This window comes from Rhinolophus sinicus, chromosome 1 (assembly GCF_057876585.1).
Source record: "Rhinolophus sinicus isolate RSI-liver-muscle chromosome 1, RSI-T2T, whole genome shotgun sequence".
Taxonomy (NCBI): Eukaryota; Metazoa; Chordata; class Mammalia; order Chiroptera; family Rhinolophidae; genus Rhinolophus; species Rhinolophus sinicus.
Genome location: NC_142501.1, coordinates 147,826,321 through 147,838,787, shown reverse-complemented (window position 1 = coordinate 147,838,787; position 12,467 = coordinate 147,826,321).

Sequence of the window (12,467 nt, the reverse complement as noted above, 5' to 3'; positions counted from 1 at the left end):
ATTTTCCATGTGCTAAAATGAGAACTGGGACAGACAATAAAGGAGACTATCTCGGGATATTGCCTTTACTACTGAATTTATTATTTTCATAATGAGCAAACCAAAGCAACTTTCTTCCTATAAGAAATAAAAAAGCTCCCAAAGAACTTATCCAGCTGACTTAAAGAAATATAAAGTCTTTTGATGGCATTAACAATTCTGTCAACACTGCCAAAATCTTATGTGTATAGAAGGAAAATTCAGCATTAAATTCTGGCAAAGGAAACCTGAACAGCCCACACTGATAGGTTTTCTTCCTGCTACTGCCGCAATATTGAAGATGTTGTATGACCATTGCAATTTAGCTGCCCAGAAGCAAATAAATATTTTAGATGGCGAATATAGTTGAAAAGATAGCTTATCTCAAATGACAATGAAAAAATATTGTTCAGTAAAATGGAGGAAATTACAATATGTTTACTTTCCCAGTACATATATTAACGCCATAGAACAGTATTGTCTAAGCTTGAATAACAGAAAACCCCATTTGAATGGTCAACATTGTTTTCATGAATTCCTGAGTGCTGATTTAGATTATTTTTAATACAATACTATTTAAATACGTAAAATACCCAAATTAGAAAAACTCATAGCTCATGTAAAGATAATAAAAATAAGGCAAGTTTTATAACGAAATATGAAAAAGCTGTTAATTATAAAGAGCAGATGATGTTTATATATGGAATCATTTATGAAATTGATATTATATGGTATGTCATAGCACCGGTTTCATGAAATCCAGAGCATTTTTAGAACTGAGTCTCGGGTTAACTCAAATCTTCTATGACTTCTTTTATATCCAGACTACTGGAAATGTTTGTGGTGGTCCTGGCATCATTTGGCCTTTACTCTACATAAATATATAAAAAAATGGAGTCTTTTTTCTTTTGACAATAGCTTTTAGAATTAACCTATTATCATTGCCAAAGTAATCTTAAAGAAAAATTCAAAGAAGATACTACAATAGCATGATTTTAATTGACTATAAAATGCTGATGCAGACAATCCAATACATATACCCACACATCCTGGGTATAATGGATATGTGTGCACATGTGTATTTATATTATCATTGAAATTAAAATATGAAAATTAGGAAAATAAATAAATAAACCTTGATGATTTCTAAGTATATCTCTTGGGGAAAAAATATTTTCTTTTGTTTGAATGGAAGTAAAGATAGAAGCAGGTGAAAACTTAAAATCTAATTCTAAATATTAGGAAAATGTTATGGTCAAAGTTGGAATGAAATATTGCTAAGAGGTATTATACATAAAAAATGCTGTGAGATTCTATAACATCTGTGCCAGATAACTAGATTTTTGGGGGAGGGTTAAATATTTCTTTTGTGGGAAGTGTATTGGTTGAGTAAAGATAGTCTGCAAAATCCATGTATAGTCGTCTGTTAAGAAAATCCTATTGAAACTGAAGGGTAAACAAGGATTGCTTAAAAACTCATTAGGTTTATGTTTGAAAGAAAACCAATTCCATTCACCAGTGCCAGATACTGTATATACAGAACAACACTACTACATCTGTTGTTTGAGAAGCTGTTAAATTATAGAATGTACTTTGGGGCTTTGTTTCCATTTTAAATTTCAACAAAAATATTTGATAACCTTCCATATTTTCTTTCTATCTGTAATGTCCTACTAACAAAACATTTTCCCACTAGTCCAAATGACAATCTAGTTACAACAACTCAAAAGATTTCAAAAGCTAGAGCACCTGTCAGAATTATATTAAACCAGCATCCAGCTCATTTACAATGTACTAAAAACAGGAAAATAAAGAGAAAGTGTTTTCCTCTTTCTTTTATAAGATTATGTGTCTTGAACAACAGGAACTGCACATTTTTAAATCTTTATTGGCAATCACAGCATCCAGCTTTATATATGAGGTAGTCTGATATTTATAAATGGAGGAAATGGAAAGAACTCTTTCCGATATAGCAAGCTGCAAGAGGTGTGCCCCCTTGCGTAAAAGCCTGCTTAGCTACAATTTCCTTTGTCCAGTACTATGAAAGAATATAGAAACTGTTTAAATTCATCATGAAATATGATGTTTACTTGTAAGTTTTCTGACCCCGAAAGCCTAATTTGCATTCAGCCAAATAGCTGTGACCAGCTAAAGAGAGGAACTTGCAAGATAAGCAAATCTGAGTACAGTACCCCCCTTATCCACAGATTTGCTTTCTGTGGTGTCAGTTAGCTCCCATCAACTGCAGTCCAAAAAAAGTAAGTGGAAAATTCCAGAAATAAACAAGTCATAAATTTTTAATTGTGGGCCATTCTGAGTAGCCTGATGACATCTTCCATCATCCTACTCTGTCCCACCCAGGACGTGAGTCATCCCTTTTCCAGCGTCACCACAGTGTATATGCTCCCTACTTAGTATTTGGCTGTCTCCGTTATCAGATGGAGTGTAGAGGCATCACAGTGCTTGTGTTCAAGTAACCCTTATTTTACTTAATAATGGCCCCAAAGCCTGAGAATAGTGATACTGGCAATTTGGATATGCCAAAAAGAATCTGTAAAGAGCTTCCTTTAAAAAAAGGTGAAAGTTCTCATTTTAATAAGGAAAGAAAAAGAACTGTATGCTGAAGTTGCTAAGATCTACAGTAAGAATTCATCTTCTACCCAGGAAATTGTGAAGAAAAGATGGAAAAAGTAATTCATGCTAGTTTTGCAATTGCACCTCAAACTTCAAAAGTCCCAGCCACAGTGTGTGATTGACACTTAGTTAAAATTGAAAAGGTACTAAATTTGTGGGTAAAAACAGAAAACATGTTCTGATGGACAACATGTTTCACCAGAAAACGTAAAGCCTATATGAAGGCTTCATTAAAGGACCTCCCTTAAATCAATGACACCTAACCATTTCCTGCAAGTAAGGGATACACAGATTCAGGAATAGGTTTGGTCTGAAAAATAAAAAAAAAATTACTGGAAAGAGAGAGAGAGAGAGAGAGAGAGAGAGAGAGAGTACATTTATATAACTTTTATTACTGTGTATGATTATAATTGTTCTATTTTATTATTAATTATTGTTCATCTCTTACTTTGACAAATTTATAAATTAAACTTTACAATAGGCATGTGTGTACATATTGGAAGATACAGTATAATTAGAGTTCGGTACTATTCGTGGTTTCAGTCATCCACTGGGGGGGGGCTTTGAATGTACCCCCAAGGATAAGGGGGGACTACTGTAGACGCAACTATTTTCATTAGCAAGAAGGCGTTATTATCTCAAATATAAGTCAATTTGATTTTTCCATTTGAATTGAAATCTCCCTATTGTTGAATAACATTAAGTTCTCAATGAAGCATTCATTCTTCTAGCCCAGTCTGTTAGGATGAAGAAATTGTGCATACTACCGTGTTTCCCTGAAAATAAGACCTAGCCGGACGATTAGCTCTAATACGTTTTTTGGAGCAAAAATTAATATAAGACCTAGTCTTATATTATATTATGGTAGATAAGACCTGGTCTTACAGCAAAATAAGATTCGGTCTTACATTAATTTTTGCTCCAAAAGACTCATTGGAACTGATTGTCTGGCTAGGTCTTATCTTCGGGAAAACATGGTACATATTTTTCAGAATGCACAAAGCAAATTATTGCACATGTTAAAGAAGTGAACTTTTGTATATGAGTTCATTAATTATCATGGTTCATCGTTAAGGAATTGGAAAAAGAAATCTATTAAACTACATAAATGTATGGAAGCCTGAAAAAAAAAGATATTGTGTTTTAGCTATTTAAGCATATTATAAAATGAAATCAAATTCTTAAAATGGACACTATGTACATTCATTTGTATAATTCTTTACTGTATAACCGTTTCATTTCAAAATAAATCTAAAAGTTTTCTATGGTCATATAAAGTGCACATAATATAGATTTAAAGATAAATACTCAATTTACCATTATTCACATTATTAGCACTGGGTCAAAAAATCATTTTTATACCTTTATTAACCAAGTTAAATTTTATTGTAAATCAATAAATCAGTTTAAAAAAAGGTACACTGAAATCTCTGAAACTCTCTTCAATTATTGATAAATTGATAAAAAAACAATTTTAAAATAATGGTTCTTTGTCTTCTGTAGTTCTTAGATCATGCTTAATTCTAAGTTTTCTGATACTTCAGAGAGTGTATATCTTTTCAACAGCACTTAATAATCAATAGGGTATGGCTAAAATGATCAGAAGATATGAATTAAACATTACACATATTTTTCCACAAATTATGCTGTTGGTGTTTATTAAGACAATTACTTTATATCTGGAATTGAAAAGTACAATTACACCTCATGTAATACAAAATTACCTGGAAAAATTTTAAACTAGTGAAATCTTATAGTTTTAAGCAGAAAAAAGTACATTATTTTCATTAAAAAAGTGTATAAATACAAAAAAATTCTGTATTATTTTAATCCAAGTAAAATAAATTCCAAATAACACTGTCTGAAGTCACTTTCTGAGAATAAATGGTTACAGACCACATGCCATCACCAATGGTAATTGTCTTTGAGAAGGCCTATAACTATTCTGGATTTTAGTTTCCTCATATGTAAATTACAGCTTCTATAGACAATTTTGTACCTCTAAAATTATATATTATTTAAGTGACATCCAGAGAAATCTTGGGAAGTTTCATTTCCTGACAGAAACCAAATATTTTCATGGTGTAAACATCCCGAATGACAATGATGTTTACTTAGATCTTATTTGTGCCAGGCAATATTTTAGACACTTTATAGAGATTAATTCAATTAATCCATATTGCAACTTTATGAAGTAGGTAATATTATTACTTCCAGTTTACAGATGAGGAAATTGAAATCTAGAAAGTGTAGGAAACATGCCTGAGTTCACACAATTAGTAAAGCAAGGAGCAAGCTGATTCCAGAGCCACTTTACATAACTTCATTGAAAAAAACAAACTCAAATTATTATAATAGTTCCAGATTTTACCAAAACATATACATATACACACATATTAATTTCCTGGCATTTGTGCCATGGCTTTTCTCCAAAGACCCCAAGGATTTTCATACATTTGAATTTAATTTCAAAGGTGTTAATTTTCACACTGAAGAGTTGCAGAAGCACCTGCAAGGCTTTTTGGTATAATTCTACTGCAGTAGAGGTACCTTGTAATCTGCAAATTCATGAGGATCATTTCAAAGTAAGCTGAAAATCCTTATGCAAATGTTACACATGGCAAGCTTGCAGACAGGGAAAACAATTCTCATGTACTGTCTAAATCATCTCCTTTCATGCAAACTATGTCATGCCTTTTGTCAGTTCTCAGTGTGTTTTAGATTTCAGATCTTTACACTCTGGTCACTTTCCTAATGGCATGCTCTGATATCCAGAATTTCTACTTCCTTCCTTTTAATATAGGCTATAGAAACATCGGCCTCTCTGCAATTTTTCTTTCACACTATGCTCTTCACCCCTCCATGCTGTATTGGTATAGAAAAGTTTGGATTGTATAGTCCAACAGTTACCATAGAAACAAAGACACTGATTAATAAGACAAGCAGAACAGATTTGGTTCCATTAGAAGAAAATGGTTCACTCCTACTTCAGCGAGAAGTAAACCACCATACACATTTTGTATACATATGGACTCATAATATAGTTAAATGACAGGGTCGTAGTCAATGAGGGACTTTGCCATAGATTGTCAGTGTTGATCCATGGGAAAAATCACTCCATTAAATTTAAGGTCTAGCCATCTGTATAAAATCCTGCAGGAGGTTGAAGGTATTCACTGCAAACCAAAGCCAAAATTCCTTGTTCAGCCCAGATGTCAGCAAGATTTTAGATCTGGAATTAGTTGATAAGAGAGGTGGCTGTGTCATGATGAGGAAAAACCCTCAACACCATAAAAAATATATACTGTGACGATTCTCCCAGATGTGGGGAACAGGGAATACCCAATTATTTCAAGGAGTATTGCACTCAAGGTCTGAACTGACACTGGAACTAAGACCCAAAAGCTAATGGTTTCCTTATCATAAGTGCAAACTCACAAGGACCAAGTAATAAGCGGAGTTCTAACTAAGATCCTGGCTCATAGTAGGCTCACAAGTTCTGTGAAAACACCTAGTGATCACTGCCCCAGTCCCCAGGTATACAACTGCAATGGATATACTTAAGTATATAATTGAAATGGCATTTAGCAGTTAGAGTTATTCCCACATTGAGTTCGCAGACTGTGAGGTAAGATAAAAATAAATTAGTGCTATCAATAGAGACTTAAAAGATATATAGCTGGTTGGCTCTCATATCTCTGCTTCATTTGCCAGTCTCGTTCCTGCAGAAACCAGAGGATTACTGGAGATGACAGGCTGAAGCAAATAGTCATCCCAATCACAGCTGTTCGGTTGGTCACTGTATTTCTGTATTTAGAGCACATTAGTAAAGTCTTGTTTACCTGCAATGTGATTATTGATTTGGTAAATACTATATTTTCCATTCCAATTAAATAATAAGAAGAAATACAGTTTGCATTTATGTGAGATGGACAACAATATTCATAGTTTTGCTTCACATTTTTATTAACGCTCCCACTCCCTATTACGATATAGTCCAAAGAAGTTCTGGACTAAGAGTTGTATTCTGTTGGAAGTACTAAATGAAAAAGTCACATGAGTCTAGCAGCAGGCTATATAAGTTGGAAATATTTTATCCTATTTTGAGCCTAAGCAGGATGAGGATATATGAGTAAGCTGCATGATCAAGTACCCACACTGTGCTTGGGGTCATATTGTAGAGAGGGGCCCTTATGACCAGTTGAAGGAGGAGAAAAAAATAACCTAAGGTTGGTTTACATATAGATTGTATCAGGGTGGAAACCAAAAATAAATAGCAGCTGCATTACAGCCATTTCCAGGGGTGGTCTTGAAAGATGGTAGAGATGAAAATCTTCCCAATGGACATACACACAAATGCAGCAGTGTACCTACGTAGTCATTCACACAGAGTGGAGAAAAGGTGGCTTAAGGTACGAATGCATACAGATTCCTAGACAGAGACCAATGGCCTAACTTTGTGGTCAGGAGTCCGAAAGGAAAAGAATTTGAAAACCAGTGTGATAGGAAGAATAATACCCCCATCCCCCAAAGTTTTCCAGGTCTTATTCTTGGAACCTGAGACTATGTTACCTTACATGTCAAAAGGGACTTTGTAGATATGATTAAAGTTAAGGACATTAGGATGGAGCAATTACATTCTAGATTTGGGTGGGCTCTATCTAAGCACACAAATTCTTTAAAGGGAAGAACATTTTATGGCTGTGTTGAGAGGGAGTTGTGACCATGGAAGAACAGTAAAATGGATATAATTTTACTGGGTTTGAAGATGGAGGATGAAGACCACAAGTCAAGGAATGTGAAAAACTCTATAAACTGGAAAAGACAAAAAAAACCGACCTTCCTCTAGAGCTTCCAGGGAGGAATACAGCTCTGCCAAGACCTTAAATTTAGCCCAGTAAGACCAGCATTAGACTTCTAACCTATAGAACTATAGAATAAATTTGTGCTGTTTTACACCATTAAGTTTGTGGTCATTTGTTATAGTAGCAATAGAAAGTTAATACAACTACAGACAAGAAGATTTGTGGTACAAGTAACACATGGATATATATACATGAAAGTGAGTGTATAGAAGGAAGATTTTGTAGTGCATGTTAAAGCTTATTGGAAAATAAACACCATGGTGAAGCACTGAACAACCACACAGACAAAATTACTTGGCCAGTTGATGTTAGTCAAGCTTCTTCATTGACCATTCCAGAACTTACCTTCTAGGCACAATAAAGATCAAAGTGGCAGAGACAGAGGCCATCTGCAAACCCAACACCATGGATTCTTACCAGCTACGTAGTACTGTGGCTGAAAGTCCAAAAGTTCAGAAAAAGACCAATACTGAATTTACAATATGGCAATAGTACTAAAGGGACTCAATCAATGAATGACTTGATGACAACTTGACTATAACGGGCTCAACCCAATTTGGACTCAGAAGTCCATCTTCTGAGAGAGAGACACACATTTTTCTGAGTATACATTTGCCATTTCTGCTTTTAAAGAGTAAGCCAGAACCATGATACAGGAGCTTACAAAATACCTGCTCTTTAGGCATGAAATCTGACACAGCATACCATATGACTATTGGACTCACTTCACAATGAAGGATTATGTCACACAATCCTACATTCACCAACTGGAAACAATTGTTCTCATCGAAATAGCAACATCTTTTTAAATGCACAGATGAATTACTAACTCAAAAGCAACAATGTGAAATAATGGGATGCCATTTCAGAATGAAGTATATACACTGAATCTAAGAATTTGTATGATGTTCTGTCCCCAAAAGGAAGATTTTGTAGGTCCCAGATCCAATGTGCAGAAACAGACATAGCTCCATTTACTGTTCTTCCTAATGACCCATTAGACAAATGTGTACTACCATTCCTTACACCCCTGGGCTCTTTAGATTGGAAATCTTAGTTCACAAAGGGGACACACAATTGTAAGGAGAAATAGCAAGGCTTCCATTGGACTGCAAACTACAAGCTACAACATGGGTTTCTGTCCATTAGCCAACAGTTGAGAAGGGGAATCATAATATTGGCAGGGATAATTGACGGTGATCAGCAGAAAGAGGCAGGGTTGCTTTTATACAATGGAGACAGAAGATGTATGAAACCCAGCTGATAAATGTGGGTGCCTCCTGATATTATCTTGCCCTACTGTACTATGAATTGATATGTGCAGCAACTGAAAATCATGAAAACAGAAGGACCCCTTGCAAATTAAGGCTTGGGTCACATTATCTGGTAAGCTACAAAGACATGCTGAGGTGATAGCTGATTATCAGTGAAATTTAGCATGGATGGTGTGAGCACAGTTGCAACCTCAAGAACAAGTTCAATGACCAGAGCTATAGATTGTTCCACTAACACCTGTCTTATGTTTTCCTTCAGACAGAGGGGTCCATGGGAGAGCTACAGAAGCACTATTCCTGAACTTGCATGTAAAACAGATCTTTTCTTTAAAAAGGATAAATTGCAGCAGCCATAAAAATGTGCCATTCTGGTCTCTTGTTTCAGGGAGCGTAATTGACTAACAGTTCCAGATGCTGCCCTCTGAATTCACTAGCATATATACTGATGCCCACGGACTACTTCCCATCAATGACTGAATATGCACTCCTGTTATTTTACGATATGTGACACCCCCATCAGGTGACTTTGACTTGAAGATTCCCCATCAGCTTGATCAAAGCTGTGTTATAGTCTGATTATTCCATTCCAATCCTTTTTCCTTTTCTCTCTCTTCATAGGAGCTAAACTGCATTACATTCTCAAAACTTACCCTACCATGTATGGCTCCCTCCCCTTTTCCCCTCAAAAGTATTTCCTCCAATAAATACTCACACAACTAATCCTGTCTTGATGTGTTCAGCTCAGAGGAATTAAACTAATACAATATGTGCGTGTGCGTGTGTGTGTGTGTGTGTACACTTATACACGCACAAATGCATACACATTCACAGGCACTTATACTTCTCTAGCATGTTTTTCACCCAAAAATATGATTTGGCGATCTTCCATAGTATTTCTGTAGAACTGTTTAATTTTTTTAAACATCTGCATAGTATGACATTATATAAGTGTATTATAGCTCACTTAATAAGCTGTATTGGTAGAAATCATATTATAGCCATTATTTTATTATGCAAACATCGCTCCTATGAGTTTCCCCTCCCCTCCCTTTTTTTCTTTTTAATACTTTAAGCTCATCTTGGATATTCCCTGCCTCAATCCTAAAATCAAACATTTCTTTAAGAAGCCCTGGAGAATAGTACTAGGAACCCAGACAGAACCCCACGTGCAAATCTGCCTTTTAATACTACTTCCCAATCAAATGAAAATAAGGAACAACATTATCAAAAATAAGTTCAGAAAAAAATGTCAGGTCAGATAAGACATAATAGTAACCTTACTTTCACAACTATTTCTAGTTTTTCTCCTTTATAGCTTTACAGATGTGTCACCATTTTCATTACTTTATTAATATTCTCTCCTATTATGCCTTTCCAGAAATATTATGAAGTAACTCACATTGATGACAGAACCTGCGTGGAAATTTATCTTTGCTGCTGTAACCGTCCCCAATACGAGCTCTACGGAGGTTATTCCCTCTTTTCCTGTCTATCAGTCTTAAATGTCTTTGGTACTTAGAATGGGGAAGTCTCATTCAGAGTGGCTATTTTGGAACTACCTGAGTCTTAGTTCACATACCGTGTTTCCCTGAAAATAAGACCAAGTCTTATATTAATGTTTGCTCCAAAAGATGCATTAGTGCTTATGTTCAGGGGATGTTATCCTGAAAAATCATGCTGGGGCTTATTTTCTGGTTAGGTCATATTTTCGGGGAAACACAGTACATCATTTTGCTAATGTGTTACTACAAATTTAGTATAAATTTCTGGAAGTAGAATTGCTAGATTGTACAGCTTTCCAGTTTGTGAATTCAAGATTTCCCTTATCTCTGCAAAGTGTATGGAACTAATACCATTAGGGACTATTTTTTTCTTTCATTATTTTATTTCTTGCCTTCAGAGATACCAATTATGCATATGTATGGTGGAACACTTTGGAACAGTTTAAAATCAATCATTTTCTCTTAAATCCCTTTTACATCATTATTCATTTCCTTTCTCATCTCAAGGCTTTTCTCTGTGCCCGTAACTGCTTTTGTTCAGCAGCGCCTTGGCTTCTGTCTGCTGCTGCTCTCAGTGTGGCATTCATTTCTATGACTATTATGTTTTCCTACTTCTAGACATTATAAGGTAATCTTTTATCTTTTATTTTCCCACCATGACTTTTTTTTTGTAGAAGGCTTTGGCCTCTTGGTGTATAGAATTAATACACTTATTAATTGTTTTGAATAATGGTGACATATAAAATCATATTTTTATTTTGTTCCTGATGTATTTCTGATGAGCATTCTTGAATTTTCTGATTTTCTGTTCTCTGTCTCTCACTTTGGGTCTCTTTCTCTCTCCCCCCAGTTTTTCTTTTCCTTATAATAAAAATTCCTGTGTTGATTATCTACCCTATTTCATTAATTTTTGAGTAATATTAATTTTTTCCTACAGAGAATGTCCACATATTTCATATGAGGAAAGTGTAAAGTTATGTTCTAGTCTAGAAGAAATTTGTTTGGGATCTAAGTGAATTTCTTTATAGCACACAGTTGTGTAGGAGTAGGTTAGATTAGTCATTTCTTTTCTCTAGATAATAGAACACAGACAGGTGTTTCACAACTTAGAGATTCCCCCTTCCTCCCTGACACAGACAGACTACTTTCAGCAAGCAAAGCATTTCTGCGCAATTATTTTATTGACTCTATTTTTTGTTTTGTTTTGTTTTTTGCTTCCAGTTAGTGTGAAACTAGGTTCTGGTAAGTGCCTGCTACAGTTGATTCACCCCTTTTCTGGTGATGCATAGAATCATCAAATTTGTACAAAATGTATAATAGTGCATTACTTTAAAAACACCTGCATATCCCAACAACAAAGCATTCGGAACCCATTAGAAAAACAGTGTTTTGTTGACATTTGAAATGGCAAAGGACATTGCTAACTTCCTCAGTTCTTGGAGAATATCCCAAAGCAAAAAGAAGAATAAGAAACAAAAGTACATATGATAAATTGAACTAGACAAATCTATAACACTGAAACACTGTATATGAGAATAACTCCATATATAAAGATTAGCAGTGAAAAGACCCTGAGATAGCATGCCTGTTCCTATAGGTCTCAGGAAAAGCTGGTAAGATAATTCTCAAAATTAGGTTTGCATTGTGTTTAAGTATGGCCTAACTCTATCTTCTTCTTTCATCCATAGAGCCACTGTGAGCCAGGACTCTCCCTATCTATCTGGAGTATTCTAATTGCTTCATAAATATTCTGCCTTCATCTTTTCTCTTCTCCAATTCTCCTCTATATTCTCAGCCAACGTGATTTTCTAAAACTAAAATTTTATCATCCCATGTCCCTCCTAAAGCTTCTTTCATGTCTCGAAGCTTCAACTTAATCTGCCCCTTGCTACCACTCCTGTATTTTATCTTTATATTGCCACTTACTTTCTTATAATCCTCATTTTTTAACTTATAGCCTTTTTGTCTATGTTCTTTCTGACCGGAACATTCTTCCCACTGATCTTTGCATGTCCTATTGATGTCATTGACGGTCCTTCTCAAAAAGGTCTTCTCTTTACCATGGTATGTAAAAGAGCCATTCTGTACCCTCCCCCTAATTTGTTACTCTCAATCTTAATGTATAATGTTTATACTTATCTAAATTTATTTTATATTTGTATTTATACAACATA